The sequence below is a fragment of the Cornus florida genome, unplaced genomic scaffold (assembly GCF_030987335.1).
Source record: "Cornus florida cultivar Cherokee Brave unplaced genomic scaffold, ASM3098733v1 CherokeeBrave_3.0.0_Hap2_Chr09, whole genome shotgun sequence".
Taxonomy (NCBI): Eukaryota; Viridiplantae; Streptophyta; class Magnoliopsida; order Cornales; family Cornaceae; genus Cornus; species Cornus florida.
This window is the reverse complement of record NW_026775579.1, coordinates 23,306,120-23,315,483: the sequence shown is the minus strand read 5'-3', so window position 1 is coordinate 23,315,483 and position 9,364 is coordinate 23,306,120. Positions and strand designations below refer to the sequence as shown.

Below are 9,364 nucleotides of genomic sequence, written 5' to 3'. Positions count from 1 at the left end.
ATCAATGATGGCAAAAAACAAATGTATGGAAAAACGTATGCTACTGCAAAAAGTATCTGAAGATAATAAGAAAACTCATCTACGACAAAAATTAACCAAATCATTGCAAATTGAACTACTAAATATACGAGTTAAATGGAAGAAATTGTTGCAAGGAACCTAACAGAGAGTAAATGAGGAAATAGAATGCAGAATGACAACAGCCATTCTGATATCAGATAATATGTGTAAAAATCCTTCATATTACATTACAATTTAAGCATTTGAAAGACAATTTACCATTACAATGATTGACCAGCATAAATGTTAGAAAACTAGAGATAGGAGCAAGGTTCTAATATATAGTTATTGCATCAAAACAATGTTATTTAGGTAGTTATGTCTCATCATCTAAATGTGCAACGCAAAATATTACTTCACAAAACCTATGGTCAAAGTCAACTCAAAATGCACTAATAAGAGCATATTTTCTAAAGAATTCTAAAGAAACCTCTGCCACCACAATATATCTAGGATTGGGATAGCATTAACATCGAAGCCTCATACCTTACCGGCAATGATCTTTACTCTATGATGGATTGACTAATGTGAGGCCGAAATATGTTGAATGATGTGAGGCTAAGGTTATTCAATGTCAAAAAATAGTAGGATTTTAGTGATTTTAATCTGCTTTCCTTGTACCCTTGAGTTTCTTGTATTAAAAAAAAAATGTTTTTTTTTTTTTTTTTTTTGATAAGTATGAAAATTTAGCTTATTTATCAAAAATAAAATAAAATAAAAGATAAACTGAATCACCTGGTTTGCAAAGCTACAATTAGTTTTCATGAAATTGAATTGATTTGACAGCCATGGTTTCATTCAAAATCAAAATGGCGAAAAACGAAAAACAAAAAAAATAATAATAATAATAAGGAGATTACTGAGATTTAATTTGATCCACAAAACTTCTTGAAGTCACCAGGTCTGAAAAGATTATATAACTTGTATAGATAAAATCAATCTGGTTTAATGATCTCACGTAAGCCAAATTTAGAACTATGGACAAATTACTACTAAACAACTGAAACTAGTAGATTCTAACATGTATAGATGAAATCAACATGAACTAAATTTAGAAATATGGACAAGTTACTACTAAACAACTGAAACTTATATAATTGACAAATCTGCTAATGTCGTGGAGTTTTGATGACGCACATTGATTTGATGATCAATTAATGGTAAATCATTGATAATAGAAAAGTAACTGAACAATAATGAAGTAAATGTAACAGACAAACTATACAGTTGACATATATGCAACAAAAGAAACTAAGAGAAAGAAAGCAAAAAACACAATTGAATCAATTGAAATCTGAAGATAAAACTGTGAATCCTGACAGAAATCTAGACGAGGAATTGGAAAATTGGAATTGAATTAAAACAAGAAAATAACAAAGAAGTGTAGAAGAAACCTCCAGACCTCTCTCTCTCTAGGGTACGTGATTCTCTGGCACAGATTCTCTCTCCTCTCTTTCTCTCTCTAGATCGAAACAGCTATGGGAGATTTTCCAGTGCTGAAGAAAGCTTGAAGGTCTTTGGTTAATGAGCGGGAAAGGGAATTGGTCACGCTTAAATCAAAATTTTGTTACGAGGAATGTGGGAAGGATCAAGGGTAACCACTAAATGAGCCTTAGACAGAACTACTATATCTTATTCAGAGAAGAAAGATAATTTTTTTGGGCTGACTGGTTGCAAGATGCATGTGAACATGTTTTGGGGTGCCTTATTGCAGTTGTTCAAGTGGCTTCCCACATTTGACATGTTTTCGTTCATGTAATGTCTGCATGGGGTAGCAATGGATTTTCCATTCCCATAACTATAAATATTTTACTAGGTATATGATAATTGGACACCACACAGACAGGAGGGAGTCTAGAGAATATTTTGCCGCATCTAATAGATTCAAAGATGATACCATTAGGAACCTTAAAGTTTAATTCGCAAAACTTTATGGTTGGTCCACCCTTCCTAGGGTATTTCAGAGTGAAAGGAGTGTTAATTCTTTTTACTAGTCTTGAAAGGACCCTCATTGGTATACTGATATAACTTTAATTGCCTCTGATTTGAATGGTATTTGATTCACCCTTTCTCGATATAGGAATCACTTCTTATATCTGATTCCAGTCCTAAAGTCACCAAATCAGTTGCAAATTGAACTACTAAACATACAAGTTAAATGGAAGAAATGTTTGCTAGGAACCTAACAGAGTAAATGAGGAAATAGAATGCAGAATGACAACGGGCATTCTGATATCAGATAATATATGTAAATATCCTACATATTACATTACAATTTAACTCTAGATTGAATATTCAAACTCACTTGTCAATGAACAGCAAATGCAAGGAAAAAAATTTAAGCTTCTGAAAGACAAATTACCATTACAATGAGTAACCAGCATAAATGTTAAAAAAACTAGAGATAGGAGCAAGGTTCTAATAATCAGGTATTGAATCAAAACAATGTTATGTAGGTAATTATGTTTCATCATCTAAATGTGAGAAGCATAATATTGCATCACAAAACCTATGGTCAAACTCAACTCAAAAATTTTTTATTTCCGAATAAATAAATTTTTTTTGGTGACACTATGCAGGCTCCAGAATAGATCTAGGATTGGAATGACATTAACTTGGAAGCCTCATACCTTACCAGGTTCTCTACAGTCCAATATTAAAGTCTAAAAAGATGAAACTCCTAATGGTCCTCCTTAGTTCTCCTGGACACAAAGTAATTGCCTGAAAATAAAGGAAAAAGGATACCTTTATTTCCTTCTATTTTTATAAAATTAATGTTTTTAAATCAGGTTCAATCCACGTAGTCCAACCAATAGGCTAGTATAAACTGACGATTGGTTGTGAAAATGAATGGAAAATTCTCAAAAAGCATCGACTTAAAAATCAGGCTTGGTTTTCCACCAGGGAAAAAAGAAGGAAAAAAACGAATTCATGGAATGAAATTCTCAAGATATTTGACCAACTACTGAAACTCATAAAAAGAAAGCATAAGACAAATTTCCAATATTAGTGAGAACCAACCAAAGCAACGCTAGATGAGTCAGATCAAGATGGTATTAGACCAATTAAGATAAAGGAAACAAAGTCAATAATACTATTAACGAGTTCCTTAAAGCACATTCTCATAACCACACAAAACAATCTTTGAAGATTTGTCGAACTCCTAGAGCCCCAGAAACTCATAATCTATGTGCGCACTTATCAGTTGCATGTGTGAGCTGAAATTACCCTATGATGGATGGCTTCCTAATGAGGCCTTTACAAGCATTTTATTGTTATGGCATGGACCTCATAATTTTTAGCTGTCACTATATTTATTGCTCTTATCATAATACTGAAATCAAGATTCAATATCATTTAATTTCCATTATGAGCATTTGTTTAGACGGCATTGTAATAGGAGAAGCACTGGTCTTATTTTTTAAATCCACAATAAGATTATGTTTTATGTTATCTATTACTATCTAAGTTCATAATGAACATTTTCCATCACTGTTTTCTTGATATGAACTATATCAGACCTAATATACATTTAGTCTACCATATCAAATAAAATTTCACAAACAAATATGAGATTGTGCTTGCTCAAAAATAATACCAAGTATCACGCACCCCAAGTAGAGATATAATTAAAAAATAATTGATGCATCTTTAACCAAAATATACATGTGATAGGTTCGAGACCACGTCTAGTTGACCTTTGCATCAGGTTTGAGCCTCGATTTACATAACACTTCTATCTTACTTGGAGCCATTGCTTGACTGCCAAGTGTATGAGAATAGGTCAAATCCACACTGTTTCCAAAGTTTTGTGGAAATTGGGAAAACACAAACTAAGAGTTTGCTATCATGATTAGATAGCACTCATCCGAACTCAACTTAAAACAATTTCAAATCCAGATCATCATCGCATATATACGAAAATCAAGATTGAATATCATTTTCTTAATCTTTTGCTCTTATCACAATACTGAAATCAAGATTAAATATCATTTTCCGATAAAAGCATTTGTTTAGAGGGCATTGTAATAGGAGAAACATGAAAAGATGAACATAGTACTGCGCATAATCAGATCCATAGCTTAGATGCAATTAAAATGAAACTAAGGAAACAAAGAGGTGTAGAAAAAAAAAAAAAAAAAACCTCTCTGACAGCTCCTTTTTCTCTCTCTAGGGTTTCTGTAACAGCTTGCGATTCTTTCCCAGAAAAATTGAAGCATATTCATGCAACAACAGAGCAAGAAAGAAGGAAAATCAATTCAATCAATTAAAATATTAACATAAATCTGTGAATATTGATAGAAATCTAGATGAGGAATTGGAAGATTGGAGTTCCAAAACATCAAATGCATGAATTGAAACAACAAATAATGAAGAAGTGTAGAAGAAACCTCCAGATCTCTCTTTCTCTCTCTAGGTTCCGCGATTCTCTGGCGCAGATTCGTCTCTCCTTTCTTTCTCTCTCCAGGTTACGCGATTCTCTGGCGCAGATTCATCTCTCCTTTCTTTCTCTCTCTAGGTCGAAACAGCTATTGTAGAATTTACGGTGCTGAAGAAAGCTTGAAGGTCTTTAGTTAATGGGCGGGAAAGGGAAATGCTCACGCGTAAATCAAATATTGTTACGTGGCACGTGGTGTTTCGGTTATAAGGCAGTGATTAGAAATAATTACATAAAACATGGTTTAGACACTTGGCGCCAAAACTTTAGTCATGGCCCACTCTCCTCTGAGTCAATACATTATAGACCTCATTGCAGTGTAAAAAAGCAGACTTTCACTTCTTTCATCGCCAACCCAATTTCTCTACTGTTAAACAAGAAATAAAACAACAAAATCTGTATTCTAAAACCATTTCAAATCTAGATCATCATCACATATATACCCATCTCCTAAAAACATGTCTGCAACAGTACGAACAAATCTAGTCCCGCCAGCTGGTCGACGAAATGCCCCCAAAGAATTGGTTCCGCCAGCTGTTCGACGAAATGCCCCAAAGAATTGGTTCTGCTTCAAGAGCTTGTAGAATTGTCCATGCCCAGAGCTTAATGCTTGGTATTGGATCCAGAGGGGCGTTCTGCTGCCTTGGAGAAAGAGATATTATGGCTTGGAATTCTGTTTTGTCAATGTACTCTGAGGCAGGGTTTGTTGGAACAGGTCATTTCGTCATTCAGGTCAATTACTAAATCAGTTCACTTATGCAATTGAATAATCATTTTGTGCTAGATTGATGGAAGTGGAGTATGGGAAGCAAATTCATTATAATGTTATTAAGGCCGGTTTTGAGTTCAATTCCTTTTGTGAAGGTTCTCTTGTTGACATGTATGCTAATTTAATTTTGTGATTGACGTTCGTCAAATATTTGATGGGGCTGCAAGCCCTGATACAGTTTCTTAGACGGCAATGATTGCAGGGTATGTTCAGATTGGTTTACCTGAAGAGGCGCTGAAAATGTTCTAGGATATGCGGGAAATAAGTCGCATTCCTGATGAGGTGACATTTGTGACTGTCATAAGTGTGTGCGTGGAGCTAGGAAAGTTTGATGATGCGTGCCATTTGTTTGCCCAGATGCCTCATCCTTGTGCTGAAGCATGGAATGTGATGATTTCAGGTCATACCCAGAAAGGTTATGATAGGGAAGCTGTCAATATTTTCCATAATATGAGGAAAGCTGGTGTTAAACCTACGCGATTGACATTTGGAAGTGTTTTAAGTGCAATTGCAAGCTTGGCTAATCTTGACTATGGCTTGCAAGTTAGATTCTAATGTTTATGTGGGAAGTTCTTTAATCAGTATGTATGCCAAGGGCCAAGAAGTGGAAGCTTCAAGGAAAGTGTTTGATACTCTTGATGGAAAAAAGTACTGTGCTGTGGAATGCAATGCTTAGGGTTTATGCACAGAATGGGTATGCTAGTGAAGGGATAGAATTATTCTCCAAGATGAGGGATTCTGGTTTGCAACCTGACTACCTACACTAGCATTCTTAGTGCTTGTTCTTGCTTGGGAAATTTAGAAATGGGGTGCCAACTACATTCCTTTATTATTAAGAACAAGCTTGAAGCAAACTTATTTGTCGGAAACGCATTGATCAATATGTATGCTAAATCTGGTACTCTAAATGATGGAATGAAACAATTTGAGCTCCTTATAAATCGAGATAATATTTCTTGGAATGCAATTATGGTTGGGTGCGTGCAGGAAGAAGAAGAGGGTGAGGCTTTCAAACTGATTCAGAGAATGTATTCTGATGGGATTGCACCTGATTAAGTGTCCTTGGCAAGTATACTCAGTGCTTTTGCAAATCTGTGAGATCTTGAACAAGGAAAGAAAATACATTGTATATCGGTTAAAAATTGAATAGAAAACAGCCTTTGTTGTGGAAGCTCTCTTATCGACATAAATACTAAGTGTGGAGCCATTGGAGCTGGTCATGAAGTTTTCACTTGCATGCCTGAGCAGAGTGTGGTTTCCACAAACGCTACTAGCCTACTATTGCAGGATATGCTCAAAATATCTTAGAGAAAGCAGTAACTGTGTTTCATTTTATCCTGGCTGAGGGATTTCAACCGTCTGAAATCACCTTTGAAAGTCTGCTGGACCTTGTATGTTAAAACTTGGAAGGCAAATCCATTTTTTTTTTTTTTTTTATAATTAAGGAAGGCCCAAGTTCAAGAGGCTTTCATGCAAGTTGGGATTTGTTCCACCGTGATGGACAACATATGGTAAGTAATTCTATCCAGTTAAAATCTTTTTCCTATTCAAAACCTGTTTCGCTGTTCTTCTATTTCTTAGATCATAGCTTCAGTGTTATGACACACCCTATCATATCTTTCCTCACAATATCACCTCTCAACTCTTATGGTCACCGGAATACTTATCAAAATGTAGTTTATCCATATGAGAGTTTGGAGGTGATGACAAGTCTATTTTCAACCTCTGTGACCCCTTTACAAACTTTTCCAAAGGGTGGTTGATACCTAAAATTTAGGAATTATCTGAAAAGTGAGAGTTACGCAGTTGAATCCATAGATTGGTTCTGGAGCTCAGCTTCTTAGCATGCCTACCAAATAAGAGGGAATAAAAACTTCTGTAGCCACTAGAATATAACGTGGCATAACCACTAGGGCTTACATTCACGGCACACAAAGCCCAAAGGTCTACATATCTTTTATTATACTCTCTTGATTTTTGTATACAATGCTCATCCTTATTTATAGGTGAAATGAAAAAGACTTGTGGCTGGAGAATAGAAAATACTTGCTCTACAAGTATTCTTGCTTCCTGTATTTGCTTCTATACACTTTGTTTTCCTGTTGAGTGTCACCTGGATAGAGTAGTTTTTCTTTTATTGAAGTATGAATATCCTGCCTTTCATAGATTTAGCGAAGTTGGTGATGTTTACATATCCATGAAAATTTCTCCAATGGAATATGAATTCTCTATCATTTTGTTTGTCTTTTTAATTAGGAAAAATATAAGTGAAACAACTATTAATGAAAGTATTATACAAAAAAAAAAAAAAAAAACAAACAAACAAACACTTAAAATTTGTACTTGTCGATGATTATTAGACTGAGAGGTTATTAGTTGATACTAAGAAGCTAGGGGTGAGAATGCGTACTTGTGCATGAGAGTATTCACTTTTTAGAACACTGCTTCAACCAAACTGGCCTAAGCCGACAATACCTAGCAGCTTGGGGGGTCTCACAATTGTTGTGGAGCCCAGAATGCTGCTGTGCCCTAAGTCACATAGAGCAGGAGCAGGAGCGAGAGCAGAAGCGTGAAAGTAACAAAATTTAAGTCACACGGGATGGGAATGGGAACGAGAGCGTGAAAGCGAGAGCCTGTATGGAGCGTGAGAGGCATCAATTTTAGAAAAATTATGTGAGTTAGGTTGTGCCTTGTTGGCTTGGGCTGATTTGGCACAAGAAGCATTTTCCTTTGTAGAAATACAATCAAAACATGAAACCTGTTTCTCATATACTCATCCGAGATGATATTTGGGACATTTGTTATGGATGAGGTTTGCAATCGGTGGTTAATGGTTAATGATGTGTGGCAAGGGATGGGATTCAATGATGGAAGGGATGAATGGCTTGAGGTGGGAAAATTATGCAATGGATTTAATGAAATATATGAATCCAAATGTTTATGGTAAAACAAAAATTAAGAAAGCATATTGAGGCTTAGAAGTGATAGGGGTAGGTATTCGTGTTTACACTCGTGTTTTACTAGGAATGAAATAGTTGATGGAGTAGAACTAGGGATGATTCGGATGAAGGAGGCGTCCTAGAAATGGACAAGCATGCTTGCTAGGAAAGGGAAAAAGGTGATCTCTTCCATATATCAATCAATCACATAATAATTTCCTTTATAATATTAGTCTTAGCATGAACATGTGCAAAGAAGATATTTAAATGTGTCCGTTGGGAAAAGTGTAATGTCCACATTGAGGGTAATACTAGAGGAAAAGGAAGACCAAAGCTAATGTGAGTAGAGTTACTAAAAAAGGATATGATAACATGCTGATTAACTAAAGTTATTGCCTTAAAATAGAGTGGAATGAAAGCATATGATTCGTGTAGCTGACTCCAACGAGTTGGGAAAAAGGCTTGGTTGTTGTTGTAGTATTAGTTTCAGCGCGTCTGTGTAAATACAATAAAAAATTTGGAAATATACAATCAAAATATAGAAATGAGAAAACAGATACAAGAAAGATAAAAACATAAAGAAAGAAGAAATAGAAATAATAAGCTATATGTAAAAGGACAAGTAGTAAATCTAAAGCATTGTTAAATAAACATTTTATTAATATATATATATATATATATATTTGTAGAAATTGTTTCAACTTTCACATTTCAATTTCTAGAAAAGGTTTTGACATTACTTGAAAAGTTCATGATGGCTGCTGTAGCTTGGACATTGCTTGGGAGTTTACTGTCCAAGGGTGCTTTGTTTATTCCCCCCCCCCCCCCCCCCCCCCCCCCCCCCCCCCCTCTCTCTCTCTCTCTCTCTCTCTTCCTTCTCTCATTTTCTTGGGAGATGTGCATTCCAGTTGAGTAAGTAATTAAAAAAGTTTACTTTCTTTTTTAACAGCAAACATCCTTTCATCCCTTGTTCTTGGCATAGGTTTAACGTGGAAAAATTAGAAGTTTTTATTTTTATTTATTTATTTATTTTTGGTGCTTTATTGCTGCTCTTTGTTGGTGCTTTAAAATTGACAAATTGATACTTCTTCTCTATAAAATGCTTTTTGAGTATCCTTCAACTTTTTCCAGGTAAAATATTTCCATCAGTATGCATTT

The 9,364-nt window shown here is 35.1% G+C and overlaps 1 pseudogene; it reads left to right on the top strand.

Moving 5' to 3' along the window:
* The first annotated feature begins 4,784 nt into the window (after positions 1–4,784).
* LOC132273600 (pentatricopeptide repeat-containing protein At3g09040, mitochondrial-like) lies at positions 4,785–8,805 on the top strand (annotated as a pseudogene).
* The last annotated feature ends 559 nt before the right edge of the window (positions 8,806–9,364 follow it).